This window comes from Botryllus schlosseri, chromosome 3 (assembly GCF_051294905.1).
Source record: "Botryllus schlosseri isolate E-star chromosome 3, Bs_hap1, whole genome shotgun sequence".
Taxonomy (NCBI): domain Eukaryota; kingdom Metazoa; phylum Chordata; class Ascidiacea; order Stolidobranchia; family Styelidae; genus Botryllus; species Botryllus schlosseri.
In genome coordinates, this window is record NC_137238.1 from 22,360,139 (window position 1) to 22,374,819 (window position 14,681).

Sequence of the window (14,681 nt, forward strand, 5' to 3'; positions counted from 1 at the left end):
TGTCCAAATACATCGTATTTTCTGCGAGTAAAAAATGCTCGCTAACAGAAATCCATTTTGAGATGTGACACAAAGGTCCATGACGCTCCGGATCGCCAAATAGGTGAAAAACTCACATGTTTGTGTTGAGGCTTTTGCCTGATATCTTGTAATATAAGCTCAAAACGATCAAGCAGAGTATAGGCACATTGGGGCTCGCTACCTTATGATAAATTGCTCCAACTTGTATTCTTCTTTTATTTCTATTTCCCATTTTCTGTGTCGCGAGTAAATGAGAAGAGTAACGGAAGTCACGACACCCTGTGTTCGGCTCTTTGGCTCAGTCTAATTTGAAAGTTCATAACAGATCAATACATAGCATCCTTCCTGCTAAACGCAAATGTTTGGAGGATTTTTTTGGTACATTAGACTCCCGTACGCACAAGTCGAAAGTATGGCACGTTATGAGATCTATGTCGGGAGTGCATGCGTTCAATTCCATACCAACGCTGAAGTCGAACGGATCTATCTCACAAAATAACTAAACCAAAGCTAATACGCTGGCTTCACACTTCGCTAAAACGAGCACCTCCGACAACTACCCAGCAGGATTGCGCATAACGAAGGCTAACTTTGAAAACACGGTTCATCTTATCGCTGACAACGAACCAGATCGGCACAGGAATTCGAACATAAACGTCGCATTCACTTTTGCCGAACTAAATCAAGCTTTGCGTAGCCGAATATCCACTTCACCCGGGGATGACTCCATAGGGTATGCGATGTTAAAAAATCTATCATCCTCCGGTCGCACCGATCGTTTAAAACTATACAATGCATCATGGGAGACGGGGAAATTGCCAGTCTCGTGGAAACATGCTATAGTCTGCCCAATTGCCAAAAAGGGCAAAGACCCTACCTCGGCGGACTCGTACCGCCCTATATCCCTCACGAGTCACATTCGTAAAGTCATTGAGGTAATGGTCACCAATTGCTTAAGATGGGATTTGGAGTCGAAAAATCTGATACATCCCTCACAGTCCGGCTTCCGGTGTGGTCGAAGCACCCTGGACCACATCCTGCGTCTCCACGACACGATTTACAAAAATATCCACCATCAGCGATCGGTGGTAGTGGTCTTCTTAGACATAAGTTGAGCCTACGATATGGTGTAGCGCCACGCATTTCTGTATAAACTATACCAACTTGGAATACGCGGACACATGCACCGATGGATTACAAATTTCCTTTCTGACATAACTTTCCAGGTGACCGTAGGAAACACTCTTTCCGGCAGTTACGTACTGCAGAACTACATACCCCAGGGAAGCGTTCCCAGCCCTTTGCCGTTTGCGGTCATGATCAATGATTTAACGGGCTTGTTAGGTCATCGGTGTGAACATGCGGTGTTCGCAGATGACTGCGCTGTTTGGGGTAGCGGTCTTCTTATCCAGCCTCTCTTGTCTTCCATTCAATCATCACCCGATGTACTAAGCGACTGGTGTTCCAGATCGGGGTTTGCCATCAGCAAGGCCAAGACCGTAGGCATGCTATGCTGTTCACGAAGAAAAGGAAAATTCCGCCACTCATCTTGAAAACTGGTGACCATGAACTTAAATTTGTTGACACCTACAAATATTTGGGTATCACGTTTGGCAAATTGCTCAACTATAAGCAACATATCGATACGATTTCCATAAAGTGCTCGAACAGGCTAAATCTAATCAGAATCGTGCTGGTACCGCATGGGTAGCGAGTAAAAAGCCATTGCTGCAGCTTTTCAGGGCGCTGATACGCTCACTGATTGACTATGAGTTACCAGCATATTACTTCGCCCAAAAAAGTATCTGGACAAGTTACGTACCATACGAAATCAAGCTCTCCGCCTCTGCTGTGGAGCAATGCGCAGCACTCCCTTTGTGCACTGGCAGCATCATGTGACGAACTTCCTCTCAGGGTTGTAATGACTCGAGTCATGACCCGACTCGAGTCAGACTCGAGTCACGAATTTTTGGTGACTCGACTTGACTCGAGTCATTTTCTTGAAAAGGGAAAATGACTCGACTCGACTCGAGTCGAGTCAATATTTGGATTGACTCGACTTGTACCCGAGTCAATACGCATGACTCGACCCAAGTCATTGACTCGGGATATTTTATATGACTTGAAGATGAAGAAATTTGCGAATCGCACTGGCTAGATCAACGCATATGACGAATTCTGCCGATATCGCTATTTGTCGCCACTGCTTTCGTTGCACTCGTCTGATATCAGATATGCCGCCGTAAAAACAAGAGACAATGGCACATATAGTAGCAATGCTTTGTACAAAATCATCCTGTGATGAAGAGGTAATAGAACCTCCGCAATCAAAGTACTCGAGACTTTTCAATTATACAAGCAAACAATCGAAGCAAAGTTCAATTAGAGGCAATGAAATGACTCTGATGGTCAAGTACTTGGAAGAGACTGATAAGCTCATGTGTAGATTTGAAGGCGATGATTCTTTGTATTATTGGGCGACCAGAAATAATGAGTATCCAATGCTCTTCAATGTGGTTCTAAAATGCTTGTCAATTCCTGGATCTAGTGCACCAGTGGAACGTGTTTCAGTGGATGTGGATTTATTCTAAGGCCATGTCGCTATAACATATATATGAGGATCTCCTTTCCATTTTTGAATTGTAACTCATCATTGATTTGATCAGCTGTCAGTGTAAACACACAATACACTCCATCCATTTGACGTTTTGTTAGGTATGTGCATGTGCATTGTGCACGTGAGTAATAATGAATGGCTAATGTTGTGTGATGTTTGTACAATAGGGTTGTTCAAAAATAACTTCTTATTTATTTTACTGGGTGGCTACTTGGTAAAATTGTTATGTTGCATAAAAGGAATACTGAATCTGGCTTAATTTTAAAAAGTAGAATCAATCATATGAGAGGAGAAAATTTTATATTTGAAAATAAAGGGAGTATTTTTGGTGAGAAATTATTTCATATAATATAATTGCATCCTAGTAGTAAGCCGACTATTTTTTCATATCCAAAATATTCCACTCTAATAAATTCGCTTTTTCTAGTTGGAATTGAGCCACATTTGCTATGAATCATATTTTTACACAATATAACAATATCATGAGGCGGCCGGTAAAATCCGAAAATCTCTATTTGTAGTTAATCCAAAATTTCCTCTCATATTAGTAACGCTCCGGCGGCTATTTCGGGAGCTGAGCAGGAAAGCTGACTTTTTTTAGTCAACCACCTGATAATGTGAAAGAAAAACTGTACGTCTACATAAACATGTATCTGTTGATTCTCTATCTGCTGGTATCTAGACGTGAACTCGTTGGCTCTATATCAGATAGCATGTAGAATGAATTCGTTGATTCTCTATAAGCTATAAGCTAATTCAGGATTGAAAACATGAGTTGAACATGACTTCAATACTGTGACTTGGACTCGACTCGAGTCATAACACTATGACTCGGACTTGAGCCTTTAAACGGTGACTTTGACTAGGACTCGACTCGTTGATGAATTGAAAATGACTCGACTTGACTCGAGTCAAAACCACAAAAGTAAGATTGACTCGTGACTCGGAACAATGTGACTTGGTTGCAACCCTGCTTCCTCTCCATCTACGCCACAAACAGCTTAGCAGGAGTGCTTGAAGACTCTTGACAGGAGATATGTAGCCTCATGATCCCAAAATTCACTACATTCAGCATCACCAACAATGTCTGAATAACCTTGTCCTGGAAAGAAAAACTCTTCCAGATTTGCCTCCATGACTGATTCAATCACCTAACATTGATTTAAACCGGGGGTGTTAAACATACGGCCCGCGGGCTGCATCCGACCCGCCAGGTGATTTCATCAAGCCCGCGAAGCAATTCTGAGTAGATTAATAAATGCTTGTCAGATCCAAAACATTTTTAAAAGATGTTGAGATTTTTAGTAAGAATATTATCCAATAATTACTCCTCAAGATAGCACATGTCGAGCATGTTTATAGGCAACATTATAACCACCAGACTACGGTGTTGTGGTTTCTAGTCACCAATAGTACCAAGTCTCTGTCATTGACACCCAATTCCGAGAACGCAAGAAAGTGCGAACTCATTTCACTGACCAAAGACTAGTTATTCAGGGAAAACGCCGAGAACCCTGATATGCAGGTTACATGGAAAATATATTAGAGGTCTCCAGCCTCTGGAGCAGTGGTTCTCAAACTTTTTTTAGACACGCCCCCCTTTATGATAGTGAAAAATTTCGCACCCCGCTTGTCGTCATATCACAAAATTCAACCAGGATGCTAGCATCCCAAACAGATTGTTTGATGGCATGGAAGGTTATGTCTGTCGATGAGAAAACTCAAAAATATGAAATTCGGTCTATATATAGAGAAACACGAAAGAATTGGAGGTAAATCGCGCCAGCGCGAATTTTTTTTTCAGTTGACCGCTTCTTCACACCCCCTTCAGATGCTCTGACGCCCCGCCCCCCAGGTTGACAACCGCTGCTCTAGAGAAACTCAATTCGCGATATAATACTATGAAGCAAATTCCAACGTCCGTGTTTCCATTTCTTACAACGCATTCGCAGGGTTGATGCTAATATATCACTAAAACGAAAAGATCATACAATATGCCAACACCATCGTTAGAGCCACTGATTTATAGGCTTATAACTTTACTCATCCACCCAATCATCGTATTATCGCCAATTGCACTCTTTGCGAATAAAAGGTGCAGCTACAATAGAACCCCTATGATCCGTAGCATAATGTACACCACTATATTGTGTATATACGCTGGTTGATGAAGTATTCAAATGAAAACTATGGGCATGGATTTTCAGGTATTTTGGGAATGGGCAATTTATGTGCGGCCCGCGAGCGATCTGAAGTGTTGAATCCGGCTCGCGACGTCAGTTGAGTTTGACACCCCTGATTTAGACCTTGCAAAAATCATTAAAAAATATATCGCACCTCTGTCACATAAACCCATAGTCCTGGACTTCATATTCAAACGATATAACGATGCCACTGAAATATACACTGATGGCTCTAAATCAGCAGATGGAGCCGGTTTTGCGTTTACCATCCCGTCGCTGATGATAAACTTTTCCCAACCGTGTTCCAACCTAAAGTCAATATTCTCCATAGAAGCACAAGTCATTCTCCACGCTCTAAAATGGATCTGCCAGAATGGTTCATACCGTCAAAGATATCTGATTCTCTCATACCGTCAATGATATCTGATTATCTCAGACAGCCTGAGCGTACTATCCACTATGTCGAACTTGCAAGCACAGCAAACGCAGAATGTTATATTTAAATGTGGTCGCTTGCTGAATCAAGCGATTCAGAAAGGCGCCATCGTTGTCCTGGCCTGGGTTCCGGGGCATGCTGATATCGGTGGTAATGAGTTCGCCGACAAATTGGCTTGGCAAGCTGCCAGGACCAAGATCGAAAATACCCCTTCTCATACACTTCCAGACGAAATTAGCCACACTGAGGCGAAAGCCAAAGTACGTCAATACTGTAGGTAGAGCGACCCGGAACGCCGAATATCAACGAAATGAGCGAGGAGGTCAATATCGAAATTTCCATGGATCATTGACTGATGGCCACGTTCCATCGATGCATCGACATAGGCTTTACGAACGATTAATATTTCGGCTTCGTTCAGGCCATTGCCGCCTGAAAGTGCATTTATATAAAAGCGACACTGACCTATGCGACCATTGTACAGTACCTGAAACAGTCGAGCAATTTTTGCTGCACTGCAATCGATATGATTTTTATCGAAACCTTCTATTCGACAAGGCGCGCGAGCTCAAAATCCCTGCAACAGTCGAAAATATACTGATCGTCCCCGAAATGTTGTCCCATGTTGCAGAGTTTGTTCTGTCTTGTGGTACTTACTTGTGAATCGGTTCTTGCCCACATTTGGTACATCGCTCGCACATGGTAGTCCGTGACGTACCTGGCCTCACAGGCGAAAAGCGTCACTCACCTTTCCATCAATAATAGCAATAATAATAATAGTACGACGTGGAAGGGCCACCAGCACTGGCGACATGAACTTCAAAGTGGACGAAACCATAACAGAATTGAATGCTGAAGATCACTATAAATATCTAGGGATCTGTGAAAGCGACAACATTAAACATGCTGCAATGAAATCAAGTCTAAAAAAGAATACATTAGCAGGCTCAAATCAATTCTCAAAACTGAACTCAATTCCAAAAACAAAATCAATGCCATAAACAGTCTTGCAGTGCCAGTCTTCAGATATAGCTTTGGTGTGGTGAACTGGCGCAAAGATGAAATTAAAAAATTGGACACAAAGACGAGAAAACTGATGACAATGCACCAAATGCATCACCCAAAATCTGATACACAAAGACTGTACATCCCCAGAATAAAAAGGTGGTCGACTGGTCGAGGACGACAAGAAATTGAACAAACTTTCAAAACAGAAATCATTGGCTTGTCACAGTACATCAACAACAGCGATAACATTTACTGCAAACTCATTGCACAGGAAGACAAACAGCGCAAAACAAAATCTCTGAGCTATCGTCACGACAGGTACGTCAGATAGGTCAACATGGAAACAGCTAACCTGTACATTGCTGAAAACACTGTTGCCAAACCCACAACAATAGCAAATGCGGCACGAGTTCGATACAAAAATGCAACGCTAAAAATGAGAGAAACTATATTAGAGTCAATGCCTCTTCATGGACAGCACAAGAAGTTAACTTCACAGCCCCATGTAGACGAGCTTCCATGGACCTGGCTATCCAGCTCTGGTCTGAAACCGGCAAGCGAAGGATTCATTTTCGCAGCACAAGACCAATCGCTTCCTACAAAATACTATCGCAAAGGAATTCTGAAGCAAAACACGGACGGCAAATGCAGAATGTGCCACAACCAAAATGAAACTGTGGCACATCTCATTTCCGGCTGTGGTGCACTTGCAGCTACGGAATACACATGGAGACACAATAGGATTGGTCACTACATTCATCTTGAATTATGCAAACATTTTACCATCACCACTTCAACAAAAAATTGGTACGATTACAGCCCAGCACCAGTGACAGAAAACGACCAGGAAAAAATTCTGTGGGATGTAAGCTACCAGTTATAACTGACCGCGAAATCAGAAGCAACCGCCCAGATATGATCATCAAACTAAAAAAGAGAAGAGAATGCTTGTTCATTGAACTGGCTGTCCCAGCTGATCACAATATACAACAAAAAGAATCAGAAAAGCACTCCAAATACACAGACCTCAAAATGGAATGTGAGAAAATGTGGCTATGCAAAATAAACATTGTACCGATAGTCATTGGCGCTACAGGGGTCGTAAGCAAAAAACTCATGAGACATATCCGACAGATTCCGGGTAACGTTCGATTCGACATGATCCAAAAGATCACGTTATTGGGCACTGTGCATATTCTTCGGAAGGCGTTGAATGCACCACTGGACTAAAATTATACTAGTGAATCACAGCATCATTTCTGTAATTTCGATTCTTCATTTTCAATCATCTCTACCTCTGCTCTGTAACCCTTGCCAATTCTTCATCTACTGCAATTCTGTAATCTGACTTAGACTCCATGTATTGCATAGGAATAACAATTTGACTGCATTACTGAAATTTTAAAAAATTTACTCCAATCTTGCCATTTTCCTTTGGGTGCAGGTTGCTCCCCGGAATATGTGTGTAGTGACCAGTTTCTTACTGTGAATAAAGAATACAATAATAACAATTCAATAACCTTAAAGCATTTTTTTAGAGTATGACCAAAATCTGAGTTTTGCGGCATCTCGCGACCCGAGCCTCACACATGAAAATGAATTATTTTTAATATGGCAGCAGAGTAGTAGGATAAAGCAATTTTATTGCCCGCCAATCAGAGAGCGCCACGTCATCATAATTGCCACGCCCCTTTTCATGCCCAACCCTAATCACCACGCCTATATGACGCCCATTGCCACGCCTAGATATTCTAATGTTTTGTGAATTTCAATACCGATTTCCCATGTGTATTTTGCAATATGTATTGAATAACTTGCTTCCGAGAAATAAATATCATTCATTATACGTTTGAATTCAGCGCTTTTCATATCTTCTAACACTTTACTCAGTCTCCTTGAAATAGCATTGTATAGTGTACGAGTTCATTTTATTTCGTAAAAAGAGCATATCAATGATATCGTTGATCGTTATTGCGTCGATTCACTAGCTGAAATCCTCCAGATCGGTTGATGTTTCGAGGTACACCGCTTTGCTGCCGTCCGACACTGCGATCCGAGTTCCTGCGTTCGATCTGACCGTTTGTTTGATGTAGCGATCACTGGCTTGTAGTATATACGATACGAGCGGAAGGTCGGGATTAGGAACAACTACGCTGGGCGAATAGATGACGAATTCATCAGCTCGCAGTATAACCGCTACCTGTATAATGTTTGCATGTCGAGTATAAGGGTATTTAACTCAGCACTAAAATGCCAACGGCTAGCCGCAGGGGTCCGGTTCTCGTTGCTATAATTAAACGAACACCTTCGCCGCAGGTACGCGATCACCGACGTTATAATGATAAGGACAAATTAGCCGCATGAAAGCGAGTCTAATGAATATAACGACAGACAACAAGTTAGTTGAAAAGTAAAACTAATCGTGACCGATGCAAGACGACGTGAAACAGCGCTTTCGCTCGATTCTTGTAGTGACCACATTTCATACGATTCAGTCCTTTTCATGTCACTAGAATAAGGGTGATTAAACCGACAGTGAAACGCCGCCGGCGTCCTATAACGTAATAATGTAAGCTGCGTCGGGTGCTGCTATAATGTTCGGAGCGAATATAGTAGAAAGTCCACGTCTGGACACCTGTATGCAGATGCGCATACTACCGTAGTAAAACACATAACAGAATGCAGGCAAAATTCGATATTGCTTTGTGATGATTTTGATGTTGTTCCATACCGATTGGGAAGATAGGACTCCTAATTTCCTAACTAACTACAAAATCCCTAGTAACATAAGTCGGACGCATAACGGAATTTACGCAAAATCGGTATTGCTCTGCGATAATTTTGACCACTATGTTTTGATAATAACTTGCTTCCGAGAAATAAATAACATTCATTATACGTTAGATGATACCTTTCCTTGATATTCTATTATGTGTATTTAGGGCTTATGCGACATCACTATGTTGGCGACAGGCCTGATTTGAACACACTAATTTTGCGAATTAAACTTATCGCTCAACACGGACACTCAATGAAGAGCACCCTGGAGACCCACATAAATGCTCCACAATTCTTGACATATAATATACTGAGCATATAATAAGATGACAAAACCTATACTTGAGTACTCCGAAATGTACAACTACTTTACCTTTTCACGACGTTTTTGTAAGATGAATACTAATTTTACTGAAAAAATGAAATTTATGTTCTCAAGTAGGTTTTTTGTCTACACGCACCAACAACTCAAGTATTTATGACACAGGAGTGATTCATTAAGTATAGCACAAGCAGGCCAAACCTATAATTGAGTGCTCCAAAATGTACAAGTACTTTGCTATGTACTCCCTCCACGTAAAAAGTGATAGATTTAGGCAAAAGTTGCTATAGAACTGCGTTAGTTTTAAAGTTGTTCCATCATGCAATGTGTGATGAAATTTGGTATGCTGCATAATCACAATGCCCTGGAGCTCATTTAGATACGTTTTTTTTTTAATGTAGTTACACATTCTAGTTGTTTCGATGTAAGGAAAAAATCATTCGATAACTCGATAGTTAACACGCGTTGATGTAACTTTCCTCATTTGTATGCATAGCCTACGCGAAATTATTATTAGCATCTTCGAAACTTTTGGTCTAGTTCATCCGCTTGCATTTCGAAACGGACCATCACGACAAGACTCTAACCCACCACATCCGAGGTTTCAGTTGATCATATCGAAGAATATCATGTCCATTCGTGTTACCACCCACAGATTTCGCCATCCTCACACGGTAGTGCTAAGACACAGACAAGATGCGGTGCTGGAAATATTGAAAATGAGAAAGCAGACCTTGGTGTCATTTGATTTGGATTTTACACCCGATGAACCCACCATTCGTACTGCGCATTGGGATGAGGATTCTATCATTGATGTCGAGGGAAAGGAGATATACAGATTTGTTGGTGTCGTGAATATTCAACGAAAGTCGGGGTATATGCTTGTGCATGGTTCGCGTATTTGACTGTGAAGATATCGCTATACATAACGTGCTGTTCACCGTATCGATAGCACCAACGAATATCCGTGAAAGGGTTGTAATCTCGGTGAAATAGTGTGCGACACATTTTTCATGATTATTCGCTGCGCACTATAGATCGAATATCTCCAAGATTACTGCTAGTGATATATACGTCATAATGGATCGGATTAACCCGATGAACTGGTATAGGTTTGCACGAGAAAAACTTGAGCTATCTGACAATGAAATTGCCGAATGCCAATACATGGATTGCTATAACTTAACTGAGCAACGATATCAAATGATACAGTTATGGATTCGTAAAAATGGTCGTTACGCTACGATGAACAAACTTAAAGAATTAGTTTACAGTTGTCTGTATCAGATACCTTCGAATGGATTGAGAGACATAACGTACTAAGAGGAAAATAATATTGTGTAGACTGGAGAATAATGAAGATGCTCTCAGAAGACTTCAATATCGGTTTATACGCAATCATATGCTCATGTATGCGAAGCTGGTATTGCTTTTACATCGCAAATCAAAAAAAAAAGGATTCTGATATCAAGAAAGTATGCCAAGATCTGAAAGAAGCTCTACACCTTGTTCTGGACGAATAGTTAATGTGCTTGCCCGTTATTACCTCAAATAAACTGAACATGTGTATTTAATTGTGTAAAATGTGTTATAAAAGTCGGTCTACGGAAGTTAATAGACAAGTCTGGACCTGTCTATATTACAGCATATTGGAGATAGATTGTGAATGCGTGAGCTGGACTAACTTTTTACGTAGTTCGAAATCGCCACTTCTATACATTAATTCAAAGTATTTGTCAGTCATCGCAGCACCGCTCATATTGCGCACCATCTATTTATTTCACGGATAACAAATTACTCTTGCTTTTATCAGAGGATACTTTCCTAGGGTTTGCTTACTAACAGTACTTAGTTTTGATTAATGAAAAAATATAGTGATTGAAAATAGATCACTGGATTATAGTTTACAGAAAACTCCACAATTCTATGTGACGTCCTTGCATCCCAACAACCTTCGAACTATTCGCCACCTCATAAACACGCAATTTTTACAGGCTCACACACTTTGCTGCGTCTGAAGTAGAATTTCAGCGTCGTTGTTTGCTATAAGCCGGGAAATTAGAGTCGCTGCTTCGCGCAATTTTTACAGGCAGTCTCACACACTTTGCTGCATCTGAGCTTCATACTAATACATGCATAATTTTTTGCATGACGAGAAAACGGGTAATTGGTAGTTCGAAATCGCCACTTCTATACATTAATTCAAAGTATTTGTCAGTCATCGCAGCACCGCTCATATTGCCCACCATCTATTTATTTCACGGATAACAAATTACTCTTGCTTTTATCAGAGGATACTTTCCTAGGGTTTGCTTACTAACAGTACTTAGTTTTGATTAATGAAAAAATATAGTGATTGAAAATAGATCACTGGATTATAGTTTACAGAAAACTCCACAATTCTATGTGACGTCCTTGCATCCCAACAACCTTCGAACTATTCGCCACCTCATAAACACGCAATTTTTACAGGCTCACACACTTTGCTGCGTCTGAAGTAGAATTTCAGCGTCGTTGTTTGCTATAAGCCGGGAAATTAGAGTCGCTGCTTCGCGCAATTTTTACAGGCAGTCTCACACACTTTGCTGCATCTGAGCTTCATACTAATACATGCATAATTTTTTGCATGACGAGAAAACGGGTAATTAAATCATCAATAAACGCCTCACCACAATTCTTGACATATAATATACTGAGCATATAATAAGCTGACAAAACCTATACTTGAGTACTCCGAAATGTACAAGTACTTTACCTTCACACGTCGTTTTTGTAAAATGAATACTAATTTTAATGAAAAAAGTAAAAATTATGTATATATAATTTATGAGCTATTCTAAAATTCGCTACGCCTGATCGTATCAAAGTCGCTCAACTATAGCATAGATTGTGCCAGCAAAATGCAAATTCGTATTAAGGGTAGCCTGCCTGGTCCCGCTTATTACTCGTAGATAGAATCGAAAAAACTAATCGAAAATATTTACGGAGTTTGGATGCGGCATATTCGGGCTTTTAAAACTTATTCATACTCATGATTCGAAATACTTTACCTAACTTATGTTTTCGACATAAGATAAGCGCGAAGTGTACAAATTTCGAAGTTGCGCAAATACCACAAACTTTGCTTGCTTTCAGAGCCGGCACTAAATGCAAGACAGACTTTACGCAAAACTTGCTATTCTGAAAATTTTGTCAAGGTAATGCTTTAAAAACTTATACTTGGAGCTTTACTTGAGTTTTATAAATTAACGTAAAAGTAGTCATTTCCGAGTAAGTAAAACGTTCGTATTGTAGGTTCATTTCTGCTTAATACTATAATTATCATGGAGTTGGAGCAGTCCAATATCAAAAACACCCGAAAGTATTTGTTGCATATAGCTAAAAACCTAATTGAGTACTCTGAAGAAGTGCAAGTAGCACAGTTTGTGGTATTTCTATGACATCGAAATTTAGCTAACCAGAACTTATACTTGAGTACTCCGAAATGTACAAGTACTTTACCTTTACACGACGTTTCTGTAAAATGAATACTGATTTTATTAAAAAATAAAAAAGCACGAAAAATTACATTTTATCCCAAACCATCAGAATACTAAAGTAGCTTATTGCGTATATGGACCTAATACTAAAGTGCGTGACACAGGAGTGATTCATTAAGTATAGCGCAAGCAGGCCAAACCTATAATTGAGTGCTCCAAAATGTACAAGTACTTCGCTATGTACTCCCTCCACGTAAAAAGTGACAGATTTAGGCAAAAGTTGCTATAGAACTGCGTTAGTTTTAAAGTTGTTCCATCATGCAATGTGTGATGAAATTTGGTATGCCGCATAATCACAATGCCCTGGAGCTCATTTAGACACGTTTTTAATGTAGTTACACATTCTAGTTGTTTTGATGTAAGGAAAAAATCATTCGATAACTCGATAGTTAACACGCGTTGATGTAACTTTCCTCATTTGTATGCATAGCCTACGCGAAATTATTATTAGCATCTTCGAAACTTTTGGTCTAGTTCATCCGCTTGCATTTCGAAACGGACCATCACGACAAGACTCTAACCCGTCACATCCGAGGTTTCAGTTGATCATATCGAAGAATATCATGTCCATTCGTGTTACCACCCACAGATTGCGCCACTGCCTCATCAATAATTGTTACGTCATCATCATCACTAGCTTCCGACTCTTTACTATACATAACGTGCTGTTCACCGTATCGATAGCACCAACGAATATCCGTGAAAGGGTTGTAATCTCGGTGAAATAGTGTGCGACACATTTTTCCACAATTCGAATGCATGTCGGTTCATACTAAGACCATGTTACGGTCAAATATGTGTGTTTTTCTGTCTCCAAGTCAGCTACCCTCACATTGAATGTACAGAGTCGGTGTCAAATTTCTACAGCTACGTAAGGGAATTTTTAGGGTTACCCAGAATGACGATTTTTTCAATATATTTGAGAAATGACATAACGCACCTTTAGGGCTGTGCAATCTGTTCCATCATTATACGCTTGTAAGTCGCCCCGAGCATTCGTGTGTCAACGAGTATGCAGTAATCATTTTCTTCGCTACCTGAAATGGAACGATTTAGCTTCAAACTCAACGCATTAGCATAGCGAATTTAAGTATAGATGATAAATAATATACAGTATAGCTCTACCTAATTAATTCATAATATTGTAACCACAGCGAGATTCGAGTAATAAGCGGGGCTAGATAGTCTACCCTAAACAGAGAACTTGCATATACATTCGAATTTATGCGACTTCGGCTATATTGCCGGTTAACATTATAGCCGCGCACAGGACTGATTATTACGTTATAGCTATTTAAATGGTACGATATAGGAGAAATCTCGGTACGCTGGCGATTTTTTCATAATAGTTGAGAAATGATATAACGCACCTTTAGGGCTGTGCAATTTGCTCCATCATCATACGCTTGTAACTCGTCCCGGGCTTGAATGTGTCCGCGAATATATGCCGTGATCATTTTCTTCGCTACATGAAATGAGACGATATAGCTTCAAACTCAACGCATTAGCATGCTAAATTTAAAAAAATAGGTCGTAAATAATATAGCGAAGCTCTACTTAATTAAATCTTAATATTGTAATAGCACAAATTATGACGTAGCGTGATCTAGGTATTACTATAGATGTAATATATGATTATTCAGCATTCGAAATGATAAGCTTCAGCCATGAAACTCTGGTGATTTCTTCAATATAATTGAGAAATGATATAACGCACCCTTAGGACTGTGCCATCTGCTCCATCATTATACGCTTGTAAGTCGTCCTGGGCTTGCGT

At 40.2% G+C, this 14,681-nt stretch overlaps 1 long non-coding RNA gene across 2 annotated transcripts; it reads right to left on the bottom strand.

Moving 5' to 3' along the window:
• Positions 1-8,171: 8,171 nt before the first annotated feature.
• On the bottom strand, positions 8,172-14,681 carry LOC145436079 (uncharacterized). Of its 2 annotated transcripts, XR_013914166.1 has the most exons (4): positions 14,622-14,681; positions 14,275-14,369; positions 13,845-13,941; positions 8,172-8,465 (listed from the first exon to the last, which is right to left on the bottom strand). It is a non-coding gene; the product is annotated as an uncharacterized LOC145436079 (long non-coding RNA). The 2 variants fall into 2 exon arrangements; XR_013914165.1 differs by lacking the exon at positions 14,622-14,681 and having other exon boundaries at positions 14,275-14,549.